This window comes from Pseudophryne corroboree, chromosome 2 (genome assembly GCF_028390025.1).
Source record: "Pseudophryne corroboree isolate aPseCor3 chromosome 2, aPseCor3.hap2, whole genome shotgun sequence".
Taxonomy (NCBI): Eukaryota; Metazoa; Chordata; class Amphibia; order Anura; family Myobatrachidae; genus Pseudophryne; species Pseudophryne corroboree.
This window is the reverse complement of record NC_086445.1, coordinates 152,457,284-152,480,191: the sequence shown is the minus strand read 5'-3', so window position 1 is coordinate 152,480,191 and position 22,908 is coordinate 152,457,284. Positions and strand designations below refer to the sequence as shown.

At 46.7% G+C, this 22,908-nt stretch overlaps 1 protein-coding gene across 1 annotated transcript in view; it reads left to right on the top strand.

Annotated features, from left to right (window-relative positions):
* Nucleotides 1–22,908, top strand: part of ALG5 (ALG5 dolichyl-phosphate beta-glucosyltransferase) — a 137,894-nt gene that overhangs the window by 17,266 nt on the left and 97,720 nt on the right. The window lies entirely within an intron of this gene.

Sequence of the window (22,908 nt, the reverse complement as noted above, 5' to 3'; positions counted from 1 at the left end):
AGAAGAAGCGAACTCACCTGCGTGCAGAGTGGATTGTGCTTCTTAGGCTACTGGACATTAGCTCCAGAGGGACGATCACAGGCCCAGCCATGGATGGGTCCCAGAGCCGCGCCGCCGTCCCCCTTACAGAGCCAGAAGACGGAAGAGGTCCGGAAAATCGGCGGCAGAAGACGTCCTGTCTTCTATAAGGTAGCGCACAGCACTGCAGCTGTGCGCCATTGCTCTCAGCACACTTCACACTCCGGTCACTGAGGGTGCAGGGCGCTGGGGGGGGGCGCCCTGAGACGCAATAAAAACACCTTTTTTGGCAAAGAATACATCACATATAGCTCCTGGGCTATATGGATGTATTTAACCCCTGCCAATTTTTACATAAAAAAGCGGGAGAAAGGCTCCGCCACTTTTTCGGCGGCCTATCTCCTCAGCACACTGGCGCCATTTTTTCTTCACAGCTCCGTTGGAGGAAGGCTCCCTGACTCTCCCCTGCAGTCCTGCACTACAGAAACAGGGTAAAACAAGAGAGGGGGGGCACTAAATTGGCATATAAATATATACAGCAGCTATATTAGGGAAAAACACTTATATAAGGTTATCCCTGTATGTATATATATATATATATATATATATATATATATAGCGCTCTGGTGTGTGCTGGTAAACTCTCCCTCTGTCTCCCCAAAGGGCTAGTGGGGTCCTGTCCTCTATCAGAGCATTCCCTGTGTGTGTGCTGTGTGTCGGTACGTTGTGTCGACATGTATGAGGAGGAAAATGATGTGGAGGCGGAGCAATTGCCTGTGTTAGTGATGTCACCCCCTAGGGAGTCGACACCTGACTGGATGGTCTTATGGAAAGAATTACGTGATAGTGTCAGCACTTTACAAAAGACTGTTGACGACATGAGACAGCCGGCAAATCAGTTAATACCTGTACAGGCGTCTCAAACACCGTCAGGGGCTCTAAAGCGCCCGTTACCTCAGGTGGTCGACCCAGACACGGACACTGACTCCAGTGTCGACGGTGAGGAAACAAACGTATTTTCCAGTAGGGCCACACGTTACATGATCACGGCAATGAAGGAGGTTTTGAACATTTCTGATACTACAAGTACCACAAAAAAGGGTATTATGTGGGGTGTGAAAAAACTACCCGTAGTTTTTCCCGAATCAGATGAATTAAATGAGGTGTGTGATGAAGCGTGGGTTTCCCCCGATAAAAAACTGCTAATTTCTAAAAAGTTATTGGCATTATACCCTTTCCCGCCAGAGGTTAGGGCGCGTTGGGAAACACCCCCTAGCGTAGATAAGGCGCTCACACGCTTATCAAAACAAGTGGCGTTACCGTCCCCAGATACGGCCGCCCTCAAGGAACCAGCTGATAGAAAGCTGGAAAATATCCTTAAAAGTATATACACACATACTGGTATTATACTGCGACCAGCAATCGCCTCAGCCTGGATGTGCAGTGCTGGGGTGGCTTGGTCGGATTCCCTGACTGAACATATTGATACCCTGGACAGGGACAATATATTATTGACTATAGAGCATTTAAAGGATGCATTTCTATATATGCGAGATGCACAGAGGGATATTTGCACTCTGGCATCAAGAGTAAGTGCGATGTCCATTTCTGCCAGAAGAGGATTATGGACACGACAGTGGTCAGGTGATGCGGATTCCAAACGGCATATGGAAGTATTGCCGTATAAAGGGGAGGAGTTATTTGGGGTCGGTCTATCGGACCTGGTGGCCACGGCAACGGCTGGGAAATCCACCTTTTTACCCCAAGTCACCTCGCAGCAGAAAAAGATACCGTCTTTTCAGGCTCAGTCCTTTCGTCCCCATAAGGGCAAGCGGGCAAAAGGCCACTCATATCTGCCCCGGGGCAGAGGAAGGGGAAAAAGACTGCAGCAGACAGCCTCTTCCCACGAACAGAAGCCCTCCCCCGCTTCTGCCAAGTCCTCAGCATGACGCTGGGGCCTTACAAGCGGACTCAGGCACGGTGGGGGCCCGTCTCAAGAATTTCAGCGCGCAGTGGGCTCACTCGCAAGTGTACCCCTGGATCCTGCAGGTAGTATCTCAGGGGTACAAATTGGAATTCGAGACGTCTCCCCCTCGCCGGTTCCTGAAGTCTGCTTTACCAACGTCTCCCCCCGACAGGGAGGCGGTATTGGAAGCCATTCACAAGCTGTATTCCCAGCAGGTGATAATCAAGGTACCCCTCCTACAACAGGGAAAGGGGTATTATTCCACGCTGTTTGTGGTACCGAAGCCGGACGGCTCGGTGAGACCCATTTTAAATCTGAAATCCTTGAACACTTACATAAAAAGGTTCAAGTTCAAGATGGAGTCACTCAGAGCAGTGATAGCGAACCTGGAAGAAGGGGACTATATGGTGTCTCTGGACATCAAGGATGCTTACCTCCATGTCCCAATTTGCCCTTCTCACCAAGGGTACCTCAGGTTTGTGGTACAGAACTGTCACTATCAGTTTCAGACGCTGCCGTTTGGATTGTCCACGGCACCCCGGGTCTTTAACAAGGTAATGGCCGAAATGATGATTCTTCTTCGAAGAAAAGGCGTCTTAATTATCCCTTACTTGGACGATCTACTGATAAGGGCAAGGTCCAGAGAACAGATAGAGGTCGGAGTAGCACTATCTCAAGTAGTACTACGACAGCACGGATGGATTCTAAATATTCCAAAATCGCAGCTGATTCCGACGACACGTCTGCTGTTCCTAGGGATGATTCTGGACACAGTACAGAAAAAGGTGTTTCTCCCGGAGGAGAAAGCCAAGGAGTTATCCGACCTAGTCAGGAACCTCCTAAGACCAGGCCAAGTGTCAATACACCAATGCACAAGGGTCCTGGGAAAGATGGTGGCTTCTTACGAAGCGATTCCATTCGGCAGATTCCACGCAAGAACTTTTCAGTGGGATCTGCTGGATAAATGGTCCGGATCGCATCTTCAAATGCATCAGCGGATAACCCTGTCTCCAAGGACAAGGGTGTCTCTCCTGTGGTGGTTACAGAGTGCTCATCTCCTAGAGGGCCGCAGATTCGGCATTCAGGATTGGGTCCTGGTGACCACGGATGCCAGCCTGAGAGGCTGGGGAGCAGTCACACAGGGAAGAAATTTCCAAGGCTTGTGGTCAAACATGGAAACGTCACTTCACATAAATATCCTGGAACTAAGGGCCATTTACAATGCCCTAAGTCAGGCAAGACCTCTGCTTCAGGGTCAGCCGGTGTTGATCCAGTCGGACAACATCACGGCAGTCGCCCACGTAAACAGACAGGGCGGCACAAGAAGCAGGAGGGCAATGATGGAAGTGGCAAGGATTCTTCGCTGGGCGGAGAATCATGTGATAGCACTGTCAGCAGTGTTCATTCCGGGAGTGGACAACTGGGAAGCAGACTTCCTCAGCAGACACGATCTTCACCCGGGGGAGTGGGGACTTCACCCAGAAGTCTTCCACATGATTGTGAACCGTTGGGAAAAACCAAAGGTGGACATGATGGCGTCCCGCCTCAACAAAAAACTGGACAGATATTGCGCCAGGTCAAGGGACCCTCAGGCAATAGCTGTGGACGCTCTGGTAACACCGTGGGTGTACCAGTCAGTGTATGTGTTCCCTCCTCTTCCTCTCATACCAAAAGTACTGAGAATCATAAGAAGGAGAGGAGTAAAGACTATACTCGTGGCTCCGGATTGGCCAAGAAGGACTTGGTACCCGGAAATTCAAGAGATGCTCACGGAAGACCCGTGGCCTCTACCTCTAAGAAAGGACCTGCTCCAGCAGGGACCATGTCTGTTCCAAGACTTACCGCGGCTGCGTTTGACGGCATGGCGGTTGAACGCCGGATCCTGAAGGAAAAAGGCATTCCGGATGAAGTCATCCCTACCCTGATCAAAGCCAGGAAGGATGTAACCGTACAACATTATCACCGTATTTGGCGTAAATATGTTGCGTGGTGCGAGGCCAGGAAGGCCCCTACAGAGGAATTTCAACTGGGTCGTTTCCTGCATTTCCTGCAAACAGGACTGTCTATGGGCCTCAAATTAGGGTCCATTAAGGTTCAAATTTCGGCCCTGTCAATATTCTTCCAAAAAGAACTGGCTTCTGTTCCTGAAGTTCAGACGTTTGTCAAGGGAGTACTGCATATACAGCCTCCTTTTGTGCCTCCAGTGGCACCTTGGGATCTCAATGTAGTTTTGGGATTCCTAAAATCACATTGGTTTGAACCACTCACCACTGTGGACTTAAAATATCTCACATGGAAAGTGGTAATGCTGTTAGCCCTGGCTTCAGCCAGGCGTGTCTCAGAATTGGCAGCTTTATCCTATAAAAGCCCTTACCTAATTTTTCATACGGACAGGGCAGAATTGAGGACTCGTCCTCAATTTCTCCCTAAGGTGGTTTCAGCTTTTCACTTGAACCAGCCTATTGTGGTGCCTGCGGCTACTAGGGACTTGGAGGATTCCAAGTTGCTGGACGTAGTCAGGGCCCTGAAAATGTATGTTTCCAGGACGGCTGGAGTCAGAAAATCTGATTCGCTGTTTATCCTGTATGCACCCAATAAGCTGGGTGCTCCTGCTTCTAAGCAGACGATTGCTCGTTGGATTTGTAGTACAATTCAGCTTGCATATTCTGTGGCAGGCCTGCCACAGCCAAAATCTGTTAAAGCCCATTCCACACGGAAAGTGGGCTCATCTTGGGCGGCTGCCCGAGGGGTCTCGGCTTTACAACTTTGCCGAGCAGCTACTTGGTCAGGGGCAAACACGTTTGCTAAATTCTACAAATTTGATACCCTGGCTGAGGAGGACCTGGAGTTCTCTCATTCGGTGCTGCAGAGTCATCCGCACTCTCCCGCCCGTTTGGGAGCTTTGGTATAATCCCCATGGTCCTTACGGAGTTCCCAGCATCCACTAGGACGTTAGAGAAAATAAGAATTTACTTACCGATAATTCTATTTCTCATAGTCCGTAGTGGATGCTGGGCGCCCATCCCAAGTGCGGATTGTCTGCATTACTTGTACATAGTTATTGTTACAAAATCGGGTTATTGTTGTGAGCCATCATTTCAGAGGCTCCTTCTGTTATCATGCTGTTAACTGGGTTCAGATCACAAGTTGTACGGTGTGATTGGTGTGGCTGGTATGAGTCTTACCCGGGATTCAAAATCCTTCCTTATTGTGTACGCTCGTCCGGGCACAGTATCCTAACTGAGGCTTGGAGGAGGGTCATAGGGGGAGGAGCCAGTGCACACCAGGTAGTCCTAAAGCTTTTTACTTTTGTGCCCAGTCTCCTGCGGAGCCGCTATTCCCCATGGTCCTTTCGGAGTCCCCAGCATCCACTACGGACTATGAGAAATAGAATTATCGGTAAGTAAATTCTTATTTTTTGAAAAAGCTTGGGTTAACCCAGAGAAAAAAAAATCCTGATCCCTAGAATGGTTCTGGTTGCTTTTCCCTTCCCTAAAAACCCACCCATAGTGGATGCGTCTGTATCCAGACTCTCTAAAAAGGTGGTGATAAAGCTAAATATTTATCTTATATAAAACCCTTTATGAGGTCTAAGAACACTGTACGCTATTTACGTATGGAGTACCGTAAGGGTACGCTCGTTGCGTAACAATCGCTTAGCCGTGGTCGAGACGCTCAAGCGTCACGTTCGCTCGCGGCCAAGAGATCACAGGCAGGCACGCTATTGGCTGCTGACTAACGTAATGATTCGCTATAGCGTAGCGGACGCTCGGGACCACGAGGAGATCACCAGCGGCGCTGACGCTCACAATGTTAAACCTTTAAATCTAAACCATAAACAATGTAATATGCTGTAAAACCTTAGTGTAGAGATAGGGTGTAGATGCAACACAGTGTAACCTTATTAACTCAAAAGCTGTTTGAGCGTCACCGACGCTCTGAGAATACTTAACACTATAAGAAATAGACAGATACCTGGGCTTAGGGTCCAACGCCTAATATATATATATATATTCTGAATGATATACTTGCAAAAGAATTAATACAAATACAAATCATACACTACAATATAACATAGACTACCTAACCAGATAACTACACAGGAAATATATTACAATTACTATTTAAGGGAAAATAAGAGAGAAAGAGGAGAAGAGAGAAAGAGAGAGAAATTGGCCCACAATAACAAGAAGATCAATATAGTTGCGGAGAAAACTTACGCACAAGGGGAAACGATCGCATGCGCCTCTGGACATCCAGCTCCCGATTTTCAGCAATGATAACCGTTGAAGAGTGAGAGCTGGATGTGATCGGCCTGTCTATTTATGCCCCACACACAATACAATTCAATGGTCCCTACAATCTCATTGTTCATTGGACACAGGAATTCCTCCTCGCATTATAACAAAAGGTCATAGGTTGATTCATACAGGTGGGCTGTGACTATTTCCAACAGCTCAGGTGGGAGGGAAACTGGGTTTCCCGCCGCATGGATAAGTAAGTGCAAATACAGTAAATGTTCATAAACTTCTTATGTCCATAACTATTCGCACGAGCGATTAATCCGCTTCAAACCAACACCGGAATATTGCTAATTAAATACTCTTCCGATGGGTACTAAACACCACTGTATTACTCCTGTCTGACCCTTCGTATCAAACAAAGAGGGATTTCTCTGTTCACGAACATTCTATATTAACCAAACTTTCAGAATCTATCAAAGGGACCATGATCTATAAAATACATTATATAGTGAAAATATGTAACGATTGAGTCGCACGCTACGATCACATAAACTCTACCGTAAATACGCATACCGTGCGCCTGCGGGTGCCCGCGACTGTGAGTATGCGCACGTACGGGAGAGCGTACGCATGCGCAGCACGGACCTGTGTGAGGTGCAAATATGGTAGTGTGCATAGAGATATTTTTCTGACTTTGACAGTCCACCCTTTGGCAGTCAACAATAACTGCCACCTTCTAAAACATTCCAAAAAGAGAAAAATATATGTCAGGGGTTAATACATTTCCATGGTTGGGTAGGGGAGGAGAGGAGAAGGTAGGAAAAGGGTATGACCTAGTGAGATAGCAGAAGCATGTGTGTATGAATCCGTGCTTGGGGGTCATGTATCATCGTGCCGTACGTGTTTTAAATCAAGCTTCGAGGTATTGCGAAGTATACATTTGAATTCCTTCTTATCCCGTGGTACGGGTCTGTGGATGGGCTGTCAAACTTTACCGAGCTCTTTTCGGCTTTGGTTGTAACAAAATGGGGGAGCACATTTTAGTTGATGATACATGAATGGGGGAGATATGTGATTGCTGATATCTGTGCCTGTATTCCCTATCGGCTATGTGTGTCATTACCTGAGGGTTGTAGAAATGAAGAAAAGCCATAATTACGGTAAATGCGGTGGTATTCTATGTCAGGTAAATGTACATTCGTCGATTGAGGTCTTGTTTGGTGTCTGTTGAATGCAGTCTTCTTTGTGCTTTTGCCCATAAGGTGCGAGCAAAAGCTGTCAATGTCCATAGATTTACAAAAGTGTTGGGCTAGCGTAATTTTAAAATTTCTAGGGAAACTGGGGATCCATGGCATAGTTCATCAAAAATCTGTGTATCAGGTTGTCAAAACTTCTTCTTTAATCCATCTGTTGTCTGTATATCGGCTCATCAAACTCCTCGTCCAAGTGGGTCTTTTTACCTTGGAGAAAACGGAAAAACAGGTGAAAGAAACGGACCGTAGAAATCGCATTTTCATCACATCATTGTTTCTACATTTGGGTCATAAATTAAATCCATTGGAATTAGTTTCCTCACTCCTTAAACTCATTACCCTAGTACGACGATTGCACTTCATTAAAGCCTGACCGCATCTAAATATCAAACCAATCGTTATGATAACACCTAAGATATATAGGAGAAACTTCCCAACATCCATTATGACTCCTTGAGCCCAGTCTCCTAAACCAGAGAACCAATTTCGCGGGTTCAACCATGACACCCAACCAGTCAGCTCATTACCTACAGCAGCAAGAGTGAGATTGTGTCTCCTGCGAAATTCCCACTTCAGTTGGAGAATATCGTCCATCTTTTGGTCTATGACCTCGACCGGGTCCTCGGTGCTATTCGTAATATATGTGCAACATTTCACGCCGTATTGTGTTGCCAGTGTGACACAATATCCGCCTGTCACTGCTGTGAGGTAATTAAGAACCATTCTATGCTGTACCAGTTCTGTTTTATAAGCCTGAAGTTCCCTTCCAGTGTCATCATACATTTCAGTGATATTATCTAACAAATTGGCGAGCGCAGATATGTATTTATAATTCAACACTCCTCTGGCGGTGCGAGTGATGTCTAACGCGATTAGAAACTGAATCCCGGTGGATTCATGGATTATGTCAGAGGCCGGATGCTCTGTTCTTTCTATCAGGTGCCGTTTAACTACGTGCTCGTAATGGGTGTGAGTATAAGGAGTTTGGGCAACACGGTGTATGTCTTTCATTTTGTCATGTGATAGTCATTACTTCAGGCAGTACTTTTCCAATATAACACAGTCCTTCAGAGTTCGGGGCAAGCCACTTATACGCCTTTCTCCCGCATATGAAATATGCATCATCGGGGAGAACATATGGGACGGAGTAGGACATAACCATATTACACACCTTCCATGTGAAATCTCCTAACCCTAATTCTTCCATCTGCTTAGTACACGTATCAGGTTGTACGATATGTGCACAGTATCCTGGTGATACCTCTCCAACTCTCGTAATCCTATTTCCTAAGGTATACCTATACCGGAAAGATTTTCCTCTACTGGCTATGTGGTGTATAAGCTCTGTATCTGTAGGCATTCTATCTGCTCTATGCGAAAAGGTCATGGTTTGATTACTCCATGACACTTCCCAATTTCCCGGCTTTCGGGGATTGGAGATGTTAAAACATAATAGGGACCTATCCACATGGTATTGGTGGAGCTTCAAACTAGGAGGGCTGGAGATATTAAACCTCCTGTCCACCGGTCTCCCACCACTTAACTCAAGTACCTCCCCTAACGTTAAAGGAAATGGTACTAGCCCTGATTTGCTATGACCTTGAGGTACTTGAGAGCATACCCAACAATCTGTTTTATTTAACACACTACCCACTAAGGAGTGATAGTCACTCAATGGATGCCGGTCCATATGGATATTAAAACTGGATTGGCATTTCTTTATGCACCCATCCTCAATGACATTGTTACAGAGCCGACAGATACAGTTTTCTTCAGCTAACAATCCTTCACAATTCCTTCTATGGTCAATGCTATCGGATCGTTTTCTGATACTCGCCTTTGCTTGTTGATTATGTTGTTCTTGGAAAACTACGCCTCCATCTCTGTCATCAGAACCCATTCCAGAACCTCTCTCGACCTCCATGGTACTCTCGCCGGAACAGACTGCTCTGGTCAACATCATGGTCAACAGGAAAATCCGGATCACAGTCTCTTGGGGCAAGTCCATCTTGTAGGAGGAAACGGAGAAGAATGAGAAGGGGGAAAAAAATAATTTGAGGGAGAGGGGATGGGAAGTTGGAGAAAAACAATAAAAGGGAACAGGGGATCGACAACTGCTTTTGGTCTTGTGATTTTCAATGCTCAGGTGCCGCCTCAATCCTCCTGGAACAGACACTCCAGTGATACAACCTCTACCGTCTGTTACTTATCACGGGGCCTCTCTGGATCAGCAACCTTTTTACAGTGGGACGAATGAACCCAAGTCTCTCTCTCAGCAACCTTCAATGCTGTAGTGCTAGTCAATAAGACCTGGTATGGTCCTTCCCATCTGTCAATAAGGCAACCCGAGCGTAGAAAATTCCGTATCATTACATAATCCCCAGGTTCAATGTCATGACAATTACTATCTGGTAAATCAGGAATCACTAACTTCAGATTATCATTTTGATTCCTTAACTGTTTACTCATGTTAATCAAGTATTTTACAGTCACTTCATTGTTACACTTCAAATCATCCTGAGGGTTAATCATAACATGCGGTTGTCGACCAAACAAGATTTCAAAGGGAGACAGATTAAGAGGGGACCTGGGAGTGGTTCTGATGCTGTACAGTACAATGGGTAAAGCTTCTGGCCATGTCAATCCTGTCTCTGCCATCACTTTACTCAGTTTATTTTTAATAGTGCTGTTCACTCTTTCCACTTTCGCACTCGCCTGTGGACGGTATGGAGTGTGCAGCTTGCTATCAATTCCCATCAATTTACACATTCCTTGAAAGACATCACCTGTAAAATGGGTACCCCTATCACTTTCGATGATTCTAGGGATACCATATCTACATACAAATTCCTGCACAATTTTCTTAGCAGTAAACATAGCGGTATTTGTGGCCGCCGGAAATGCTTCGACCCAATTTGAAAAAACATCTATACAAACAAGTACATATTTCAAATTTCGACAAGGGGGTAATTGAATAAAGTCAATCTGTATTACCTGGAAAGGGCCGCCGGCAGGTGGGATATGAGATGGTTCTGTAGGTATTGCCTTTCCGATGTTCTTTCTCAGACAGGTAAGGCATGACATTGCTCTTTTACTCGCATGAGATGAAAATCCTGGGGCACACCAATATGCTCTTACCAACTTGCACATCCCTTCCTTGCCCAGATGAGTCAGCCCGTGAGCTGCCTCAGCTAAACATGGAAGGTATGCTCTGGGGGCCACTGGTTTACCGTGTCCATCCGTCCAGAGTCCTGAGGACTCCTGGCCATATCCTTTTGCCTTCCAGACTGCCTTTTCCTGTGTGGAACACAAATTTTGCATCTCACACAACTTCTGTGTGTTGATGGTATTAAATACCATCAGTTGTGTGGTGTCTGTCTGTCTGGGGGTAGCAGCTGCTAATTTAGCAGCTTCGTCTGCTCGGCTGTTACCAAGTGATACTGGGTCTTGGCTATATGTGTGTGCTTTACATTTGATAACAGCCACTCTGTCGGGTTCCTGTATCGCTGTTAGAAGCCTTTTTATGTGAGCTGCATGCGCTACCGGTGTACCAGCTGCCGTCATGAAATTTCTGAGGCGCCATAGGGCTCCGAAATCATGGACTACCCCGAATGCGTGTGTAGATATTGGCTGATTTGCCCTTAGCCAATTCACATGCTCTGGTTAGGGCGACCAGTTCAGCAACCTGGGCTGAGTGAGGTGGGCCTAGCGGTTCCGCTTCTATGGTGCCTTGGTCATCTACGACTGCGTATCCAGTACACAAGTCTCCCGAGTCTGACTGTCTATGACAACTACCGTCCGTGTAGAACGCAAGTTCTACATCTTCCAGTGGGTTGTCACTGATGTCAGGCCTTGCGGTAAAATTTTGGGTCAAATATTCCATACAATCATGTGTGTCTTCCTTTGTATTAAATCCTCCTTCCCCACCACTCTCATCCTCCACCCTTTGTGCCTGTCCAGGCACACCTGGGAGATATGTTGCAGGATTTAATGCACTGCATCTCCTTATGGTGATGTTTACGGGGGCCATTAGTGCCAATTCCCATCTTGTAAACCGCGCTGATGAGACGTGTCTGGTTTGGGCAGAATTTAACAAGGCTGACACTGCATGTGGTGTATGAATTGTGAGGTTGTGACCTAGCACGACGTCTTCGCTTTTCGTTACTAGCAATGCTATCGCAGCAACGCTTCGCAAGCATGTGGGGAGGGATCGCGCTACCGTATCTAGCTGAGCGCTGTAATATGCTACTGGCCTGCTGGCATCACCGTGCTTTTGGGTTAGTACGCCTGCCGCGCAACCAGCACTTTCTGTTCCGTATAGTTCAAAGGGTTTCCCATAGTCTGGCATACCCAATGCTGGTGCCTGCGTTAGGCACTGTTTAAGTCTCTCAAATGCTGTCTCAGACTCGTCTGTATGCGAAATCCGATCAGGTTTGTTTGAGGAGACCATCTCCTGCAAGGGTAACGCTAGAATGGAAAACCCTGGGATCCAGTTACGGCAATACCCACACATTCCTAAAAATGTTCTGATCTGTTGCTGGGTTTGTGGCAGAGTCATGTCTCTAATTGCTTGAATTCTATCAGCGGTCAGGTGTCTCAGTCCTTGTGTTAGACTGTGTCCCAAATATTTTACCTTAGTTTGGCATAATTGCAACTTGTCTTTGGAAACCTTGTGTCCTGTGTCTGAAAGATGAAACAGGAGCTGTTTCGTATCCTTCAGGGATGCTTCCAATGAATCAGAACACAGTAGTAGATCATCCACGTACTGTATTAATACTGATCCACTCACTGGTTGGAAAGACTGTAAACAATCATGCAAAGCCTGGGAAAATATACTTGGACTATCTATGAATCCTTGTGGTAATCGAGTCCATGTGTATTGGACTCCTCTGTATGTAAATGCAAACAAATATTGACTGTCAGGGTGCAGAGGTACCGAAAAGAAAGCGGAGCAGAGGTCAATAACAGTGAAAAATTTCGCAGTGGGAGGGATTTGCATTAGGATGACAGCTGGATTTGGCACTACGGGGAACTGACTCTCAACTATTTTGTTAATCCCCCTTAGATCCTGCACTAGCCGGTAACCCCTCCCCCCACTCTTTTTAACAGGGAAGATGGGACTATTGGCAGTGCTGGACGTTCTTACCAGAATGCCCTGTTGTAGCAAGCGCTCTATTACGGGATACACTCCTAACTCCACCTCTGGCTTCAGAGGGTACTGTGGGATTTTTGGAGCTATCCTACCATCTTTTACTTGTACAACTACCGGAGCTACGTTTGCCATTAATCCAGTGTCCTGTCCATCTTTAGTCCAAAGTGACTCTGGTATCTGAGATGTCATTTCTTCTACTTGGGAGGGAGTCCTATTTGTCATAATGGTATGTGACATTAATTTTGATGGGGAGTCTAACATGTCTCGTACTTCCTGAGCGTGATTCTCAGGTATGTCCAAGAATACACCTTCAGGAGTACAATAAATGACGCACCCCATTTTACACAGTAAGTCTCTTCCCAGGAGATTAGTCGGTGCCGATGCAGCCAGCAAAAAGGAATGCTTGGTATGTAAAGGCCCTACTGTAATCTCGACTGGTTTGCTAACAGGGTAGTGCTGGACTACTCCCGTTACCCCTATGGCTGGAATTGTCTTACCAGTGGTTCTCATGCCCACTGTCGAATTTATCACTGATTTGGCCGCCCCTGTGTCTACAAGAAAGTTTAATGATTTACCAGCTACATTGATTGCAATTTCTGGTTCACTTCCAAGACTTGCAATCAATTTTACTGGCTGCAGATTACAGGTATGGCCACACCCCTATTGGGTATGGTGACCTCCCTGAATCCCGCTGGCAGCAACTACTTGTGATGGAGTTAATTGGGAGCTACCAGAGGCTTGCCAGTCTCTGTTCAGGGGATATCTTTTTGTTTCCCCTGCATGTGGCTCATAACTCCGTTTCTGCGGACCCTGATCCCAATGTCGTGTGTCGTGTCGTTGTCTAGGGGGTTGATAAGATTTTTGTATATTTCTCGATCTACAGTCTCGTGCAAAGTGTCCCTGTTTGTGACAAGAATAACATGTTACCACATTTGACTTACCCACAGGGTTTGGTGATATTAACACAGGCTGTTTTGTGGTCAAGGCCTGTATACTTACTGCCATTAACTTATCACCTTGTTGTTCCCTGTGTCTGGTGATGTTCCTATCGTGATCAATAGCAGCCTCTCTCAAAGTAGCCACAGACAGACCTCGCCAACATGGTTGTGTGGTCTGTACCCTAGTCTTTAATGATTCTTTTAAACCATCCATCAGTATCGATACTGCTACTTCTCGATGGTTTATGTTTGTTTTAATGTCCTCTATGCCTGTGTATTTTGCCATTTCTAATAATGCCCTGTGGAAATATTCTGCAGCAGTTTCTGACTCTTTCTGTCTAATGGAGAAAATCTTGTTCCACTTAACTACCGCTGGGAAATACTCTTTTAACTGTAAACTTATTCTTTTCACGTTGTCTTTGTTGTACACATCTGTAAGAGGTACATCCTGATCTAATCCACAGTCAGCTAAAAATTGAGTTGCGTCAACATTGGAGGGTAAACATGCTCTCAGCAATATCTGCCAGTCTTTGTTGTTGGGCTCTACCGTGTTACCTAGGTCTCTGATGTATTTTTGGCTGGCAACTAAGTCTTTTCTAGGGTCAGGGAATTCAGACACTATGGTCCTTAATTCCATTCGGGAAAATGGGCTATACATGGCAATGTTCCTAACAGGAGTGACTCCTGAAGTGTCTGTTTTCCCATTTGGAACTACTATTACCTTAACAGGATTAACTCTAACAACCTCATTCTGTGTAGATTCTACAGGCTGTGGTGAAATAGTTTCAGCATAGTGTATGGTGCCGTACTTACCCGTTGATACGACCTCACCTATCCCTCCGCTAGGGGCCTTTGTTACTAATCTCGGGGGTGGAGCTGTGCCTACTGTGGTCTCTGCTATGGTGGCTGCTAGAGAGAGCGCTGAAATTGTTGCCGATTCGTCCTCTTGATCACACTCCTGAGGAAAGTTCAAAACAGGGTACAACTTGCACGGGTTAATACTTGCATTGGTTAATTGGTTAACATTATCTTTAACATTTACACAGTTGCTAAGTGTTTGTTTGTTACACCTTAGTGCGTCATTCTCCGCAACCAATTTCTCTCCTGATATGTATGGTGGCGGTGGGGCCGTGGCTATCAGTTTTCTGATCGAGCCAGATCCCGCCGCCTGAGCCAATCCTCTCTGTATGTCACCCTCCTGTTGCCACAACTGCAAATAATCATAATGCTTGATTCGTCTCTTTACTGATTTAATGAGACATATCCTTCTCCTTAAATTCGTTAACACTTCTGTGCTGAAGCTACCTACTCTTGGGAATTTCTCCCCGTCATGTACTGTCATTCTCTCCCATTCATCACATAAAGCTTCTGTGTGACTTCCGTACTTTTCACACATTACGTACCTTGCCGACCCGACTGGTCGGTTTATGGAATCAACCCGAACCGAGGTTGATCGCCCCCTTCCTGAACAACTGGCCCCCATAATTTGCAGGTGTTACGAACCCTTACAAAAAACCAAGATATTCACGATAGGTTGACGGTAAGGTTTACCGAGCACCTTACTCACTCTGCCCACGCCGACCAATACGACCTGATCACACCGATATGGTGCTGGCGTACTCGACCCAGGGCACCTATTTAACCTTTGTTTACTGGAACATGCGAGGGATATCCGCAGAACACTTACTCTTTCCAGTAAAGGTGAGGTTGTTGGACAATTCCTGAGTGACCAGCGAACTTCCCTTTGTAAAAATAAAAAATTACACAAATCACGTCAGAATGTACAAATAGCGTTTATGACCTTCGTACACAAATAGTACCGGTCAGGTTTACTAATGCACACAATTACGTGCGGTACAATCGTTCAGCACATAAGCAACTAATCTTATGTACGGAGCGACCAGTGGAATCGAAAATTGCGGCTGCGAATTCCTTCAGCAAGAGCTTGTATGGCCTATATGGGTGTTGCACCAACCCTTTTAGGTGTTGTGCCTGTGGACTGTATAGCGGACTTCCTTGTCTGCTGTACCTGAACCTGCTGGTCTGCTATGACCTCCTGGTCTGCTACAGTATGACCTCCTGGTCTGCTATACTCTAATGCTCAAATTTTATGTTTAACCAAGGATGCCTCCCTAGCCACCGTGCATGTCACTTACACGTATGTACCTCACGAGAACTCGATGATTTCTTTTGGTTCAACCTCAAAATTGTATGTAAAAACACTCACTCACCACATGTACACTTTTGTTTCTATTTCTGCGCAGAAATTTCTCTTTAGACCAGATGTGTTACAAATTAGGAGAAGGATCTATTAATTTAAATTTTGAATGTTAAAATAAATTTTCGCTATTTATCGCGTGTTGCGCTACTTAAAAATCAACACTAATGTGTGACTTGAGTTACGTGGGCGTACCCAGACGCTCCGTTGCGTAATTTACGCTGCGTGCGTCGGCCTTTGCGTACGCGAGTCTCAGCCCTTTGTTAGAGACACGTGTACACAAAGCCTTTGTCTACCGTAACAAAACTAACACGTTTATCAATGTAGATGATCCTTGATCATCTACCGCGCACCACACTGACTTCGCCTTATCTTTCAGGCAGAGCTGTGTGTTTGTCTATACTTTAACTATATTACCTTTACTCTTAAACTATGAAATAGCGGCAAATCTCTCTTAGCACGTTTATCAACTATAAAACTGGCAAACAGGAGAGTGATATATGAAAATACACGAATGAAAAGAAATGCAGATATGCGTGCGTGTGTACGCAAGACAGAAATAAACAGTTTTAAAAAGACACTATCGTTTTGTTCTTACCTCCGGTCCCGGATTCCTTCAGCACCCTTTACTAAGCGAAGCAGACGCTTATCCAAACAGCACTACGAGGAATATGATCTCCCGCCCTTTGCTGCTGGATAATGTCTGCTGAAATTACCTAGTGCAGATATGTGAAGGACGGGCGAGCCGCCAATTGATAAAGCTAAATATTTATCTTATATAAAACCCTTTATGAGGTCTAAGAACACTGTACGCTATTTACGTATGGAGTACCGTAAGGGTACGCTCGTTGCGTAACAATCGCTTAGCCGTGGTCGAGACGCTCAAGCGTCACGTTCGCTCACGGCCAAGAGATCACAGGCAGGCACGCTATTGGCTGCTGACTAACGTAATGATTCGCTATAGCGTAGCGGACGCTCGGGACCACGAGGAGATCACCAGCGGCGCTGACGCTCACAATGTTAAACCTTTAAATCTAAACCATAAACAATGTAATATGCTGTAAAACCTTAGTGTAGAGATAGGGTGTAGATGCAACACAGTGTAACCTTATTAACTCAAAAGCTGTTTGAGCGTCACCGACGCTCTGAGAATACTTAACACTATAAGAAATACACAGATACCTGGGCTTAGGGTCCAACGCCTAATATATATATATATTCTGAATGATATACTTGCAAAAGAATTAATACAAATACAAATCATACACTACAATATAACATAGACTACCTAACCAGATAACTACACAGGAAATATATTACAATTACTATTTAAGGGAAAATAAGAAAGAAAGAGGAGAAGAGAGAAAGAGAGAGAAATTGGCCCACAATAACAAGAAGATCAATATAGTTGCGGAGAAAACTTACGCACAAGGGGAAACGATCGCATGCGCCTCTGGACATCCAGCTCCCGATTTTCAGCAATGATAACCGTTGAAGAGTGAGAGCTGGATGTGATCGGCCTGTCTATTTATGCCCCACACACAATACAATTCAATGGTCCCTACAATCTCATTGTTCATTGGACACAGGAATTCCTCCTCGCATTATAACAAAAGGTCATAGGTTGATTCATACAGGTGGGCTGTGACTATTTCCAACAGCTCAGGTGGGAGGGAAACTGGGTTTCCCGCCGCATGGATAAGTAAGTGCAAATACAGTAAATGTTCATAAACTTCTTATGTCCATAACTATTCGCACGAGCGATTAATCCGCTTCAAACCAACACCGGAATATTGCTAATTAAATACTCTTCCGATGGGTACTAAACACCACTGTATTACTCCTGTCTGACCCTTCGTATCAAACAAAGAGGGATTTCTCTGTTCACGAACATTCTATATTAACCAAACTTTCAGAATCTATCAAAGGGACCATGATCTATAAAATACATTATATAGTGAAAATATGTAACGATTGAGTCGCACGCTACGATCACATAAACTCTACCGTAAATACGCATACCGTGCGCCTGCGGGTGCCCGCGACTGTGAGTATGCGCACGTACGGGAGAGCGTACGCATGCGCAGCACGGACCTGTGTGAGGTGCAAATATGGTAGTGTGCATAGAGATATTTTTCTGACTTTGACAGTGGTTTTACCTGGTCCAGGATCTACCGCTTTAAAAGAGCCGGCTGATCGCAAAATTGATACTACGCTCAAATCCATATACACGGCTTCAGGGGCGATACTACGTCCTACTATTGCCTGTGCATAGATTTCCAAAGCTATAGTAAAGTGGTCAGGCACGTTACTTGAGGATTTGGAAACAATGGATAAAAGTGACGTTGAATTGTTTTTACATAACATTCAGGATTCTGCAGGATTTATGGTGGAATCCATGAAGTACCTGGTTTCAGTGGCTGCAGGAATTTCTTCCATGTCTGTCTCAGCTCGTCGAGAACTGTGGCTGTGCCAGTGGTCTGCCGACGTGGAATCCAGGAGAGGTGTGGAGACCCTACCCTACACAGGTCAGGCTCTCTTTGGGGCAGCGTTGGATGCGTGGATCTCCACGGCTACAGCAGGTAAGTCACCTTTTCTTCCCTCAGCTGCACCTGCTACGAGGAAACCTTTTTCTTCATCGGCATCACAGTCCTTTCGGGTTGCTAAAACAAGAGAGGCCAAACCATCCAACACCTTCACCTTTTTTAGAGGAGGTCGACCAAAATCCAAGAAACCTGCTGCTGCGGGTTCCCAGGAATGCTTCCAGTACGCCAGTACGCCAAAGTCTTCAGCATGACGGTGGACCACGCGGCCTGTAGGTAGGCCCAGTGGGGGCGAGACTCAGACATTTCAGTCACGTCTGGGTGTCGTCCGGCCTGGGTCCCTGGGTACAAGATATTGTGTCCCAGGGGTACCGGCTGGAATTTCAAGATCTCCCTCCTCACTGGTTCTTCAAATCAGGCTTGCCAGCTTTACCAGTTCCTCCACAGATGCAAAACGAAGGTTACTATTTGAACCTTTTCGTGGTACCGAAACGGATGGTTCGGTCAGGCCCATTCTGAACTAAAAATCACGAAACCCTTTCTGAGGGAGTTCAAGTTTAAAATGGAGTCTCTAAGGGCAGTGATATCGGGTCTGGAGGAGGGGTAATTCCTGGTATCCCTGGATATCAAGGATGTGTACCTCCACATTCCGATTTGGCTGCCGCATCAAGCTTATCTCCGATTCGCACTGTTGGACTGTCATTTTCAGTTCCAGGCCCTGCCATTCGGCCTCTCCACAGCACCGAGGGTATTCACCAAGGTGATGGCAGAAATTATGGTTCTCCTCCGCAGACAGGGGGTGAACATAATTCCATATCTGGACGATCTGCTGATAAAGGCATCGTCCAAGGAGAAGCTGGTAAGGTCCATAGCTCTCACGACCCAGCTTCTCAGGGAACATGGTTGGATCCTGAATCTTCCAAAGTCACATTTGGAACCAACCAGGAGGTTGTCCTTTCTGGGAATTATCCTCGACACGGAAGTGCAGAGGGTGTTTCTTCCAGAGGAGAAAGCGTTGGTGATACAAACAATGGTCCGGGATGTCCTGAAGCCAGCCCGGGTGTTGGTTTATCAGTGCATTCACCTTCTGGGGAAGATGGTGGCCTCTTACGAGGCTCTACAGTACGGGAGGTTTCATGCTCTGTCCTTCCAACTGGATCTCCTGGACAAGTGGTCGGGATCCCATCTACACATGCACCAGAGAATACGTCTGTTGCCAAAGGCCAGGATTTCACTCCTCTGGTGGCTGCAATTACCTCACCTTCTGGAGGGCCGCAGGTTCGGGATTCAGGACTGGATCCTTCTAACCACGGATGCAAGTCTCCGGGGCTGGGGCGCAGTCACTCAAGGGGAAACCTTCCAAGGAAGGTGGTCAAGTCTGGAAGCCGGCCTGCCGATAAACATTCTGGAACTAAGAGCCGTCTACAACGCTCTTCTCCAAGCGGCCCATCTTCTGAGAAATCAGGCCATTCAAGTGCAGTCAGACAATGTAACGACAGTGGCTTACATAAACCGACAGGGCGGAACGAAGAGCAGAGCTGCAATGTCGGAGGTAACAAGAATCATCCTCTGGGCAGAAAAACACGCCTTGGCACTGTCGGCGATCTTCATTCCAGGAGTAGACAACTGGGAAGCGGACTTCCTCAGCAGACACGATCTCCATCCAGGGGAGTGGGGTCTCCATCCGGAGGTGTTCAAGGAGGTAACAGATCTTTGGGGCGTACCCCAAATCGACATGATGGCCTCTCGTCTCAACAAGAAGCTTCGGCGGTATTGTTCCAGGTTGAGGGACCTGCAAGCAGTGGCGGTGGATGCCCTAGTGACTGCGTGGGTGTTCCAATCGGTGTACGTATTCCCTTCACTTCCACTCATTCCAAGAGTTCTCAAACTCATAAGGAGAACAAGAGTTCAGGCAATCCTCATTGCTTCAGACTGGCCAAGAAGGGCTTAGTATGCGGATCTTCTGGATCTACTGCTAGAAGAGCCGAGGCCTCTTCCTCTTCGGGAGGACCTGCTGCAGCAGGGGCCATTCGCCTATTAAGACTTACCATGGCTACGTTTGACGGCATGGAAGTTGAACGCCAGATACTAGCTCGGAAGGGCATTCCGAACAAGGTTATTCCTACACTGATACAGGCTAGGAAAGGAGGAACGTCAAAACATTACAATCGTATTTGGAAAAAGTATGTATCTTGGTGTGAGTCCAAGAAGTTTCCTGCGGTGGAGTTTCAACTGGGACGTTTTCTCCTCTTCCTGCAAGCAGGTGTGGATATGGGTGGTCATTCCGAGTTGATCGCAGCCAGCAACTTTTTGCTGCTGCTGCGATCAACTAGTACACGCCTATGGGGCAGTATATTTTAGCTTAGCAGGGCTGCGATCACTTGTGCAGACCTGCTAAGCGAAAAAAATTTCAGACAAAACAAGACTAGGCCCGGACATACTTACCCTGTGCGATGGATCCAGCGATGATGGGCCCGGCTTTGACGTCACTCCTCCACCCTCCGTTTTCCTGGGCACGCCTGCGTTTTACTCACCACTCCCCCCGAAAACGGCTCCAAACTATCCGGATCCGCCCTGCACCGCCCTCTTCCTGTCAATCTTCTTTGCGGTCCGTCCTGCGACCGCTTTCTTCTTTAGCCGCGACGTAATGCCGGGCAATGTCGCGCACTGCGGTCGCCGCGCATGCGCATTCCGCACCCATTCGCACCGCAGCAATAAACCGATGTGTGCGAATGGGTCGGAATGACCCCCGTGGGCCTGAGGTTAGGATCCATAAAGGTCCAAATTTCGGTCCTATCCATTTTCTTCCAGAAACAGCTGGCTGCCCTCCCTGAGGTTCAGACTTTTTGAAGGGAGTACTGCACATCCAACCTCCCTTTGTACCGCCTACGGCGCCATGGGTTCTTAACGTGGTGTTGCAGTTCCTCCAGTCCAACTGGTTTGATTCTCTACAGGAGGTTGAGGTCAAGTTTCTCACGTGGAAGGCTGTCACTTTGTTGGCCTAAGCTTCTGCTAGACGTGTGTCGGAGTTGGGGGCTTTGTCATGTAAAAGCCCATACTTGATCTTCCATGAAGACAGAGCTGAGCTTCGGACACATCGGCAGTTTCTTCCGAAGGTTGTCGGCATTTCATATCAACCAACCTATTGTGGTGCCAGTTGCTACTGACTCCTCAATTTTATCAAAGTCCTTAGATGTTGTAAGAGCTCTAAAAATCTATGTGAGGAGTACTGCTCGTCACAGAAAATCTATTTGTCCTGTATGATCACAAGAAAATTGGGTGTCCTGCTTCTAAGCAGACGATCTCTCGCTGGATCAGGTTCACTATCCAGCATGCGTATTCTACGGCAGGCTTGCCGTGTCCTACGTCTGTTAAGGCCCACTCTACTCGTAAGGTGGGTTCTTCCTGGGCGGCTGCCCTAGGTGTCTCGGCCTTACAACTCTGCCGAGCAGCTACTTGGTCGGGGTTGAACACGTTCGCAAAGTTTTAAAAGTTCGATACTTTGGCCTCTGAGGACCTTAAGTTTGGTCAATTGGTTCTCTCGAAGATGTCCGTCTCCTCGGGCACAGTTTCCAGACTGAGTCTGGTAGGAGGAGCATAGAGGGAGGAGCCAGCCCACACTATCAAACTCTTAAAGTGCCAATGACTCCTAGTGGACCCGTCTATACCCAAGGTACTAATGTGGACCCCAGCATCCTCTACGGACTACGAGAAAATGATTTACCTGTAGGTAATTAAAATCCTATTTTTTTCTGAGCAATATTTCTAAACAGCGTCTTATACGTACCTTAGAAAGAGTCACTCCAACACAACTCTCCGCCGGGCCACGACAACGCTTACCCACGAGTACAGTGCTGTTTCGGTGGGCGTCTATGTCGGATATACTAGCAGGTCCAGCAGACGTTACCAGGCTATGGCCGGAGCACGGGGAGAAGGTAAGGCATCGGTTCCGCTTAGAACGGGAACATGGACACAGCCGCACTGTTTTGGGAGGAGACTACCAAACAGTCGCTGATGCGGCTGCCACCTCGTGTGCACCAGGGCAAGGCATAGGCTCCAGGAGGCCGCTATCCCTAGGGTTGATGTAAGCAGTGGGGATTCAGACGCTGTCCTGGTCGCCCCTCCACCGGTTCATGACCAGTTTCCTCAGAGTCTCCCGCCATGAACTGTTTCCCACTTCCATCTCAGACTCTGTCCAGAGAAACATTGAGGGCATTTTTGAAGTCCCCTAAACAGATAACAGGGGTGTGAGGGGAAGAGACAATGAACGAGGCGGCCTTTTTCAAAACTTCATAGGAGAACAGAGGAGGAACATAGACAGACAAAAGGAAAAAGGGCTTGGAGCTTTATTTACATTCCATAAACACAAATCTGCCATATGGATCAGTGTTAATTGTAAGTAACTCAGATTGCACAGTTTTTTTGTTTGTTTTTTTGTTTTGTTTTTTAGCAGAACCGACACACATCGAGAGAAGGAAGAGTGTGAGGAATGGTAGGCCCATCCCACCCAGGGTCTGCGGAGCGACATCAGTCTGCTTCCCTCTAGATGGGTCTCGCGCAAACAATCAATGTCTGG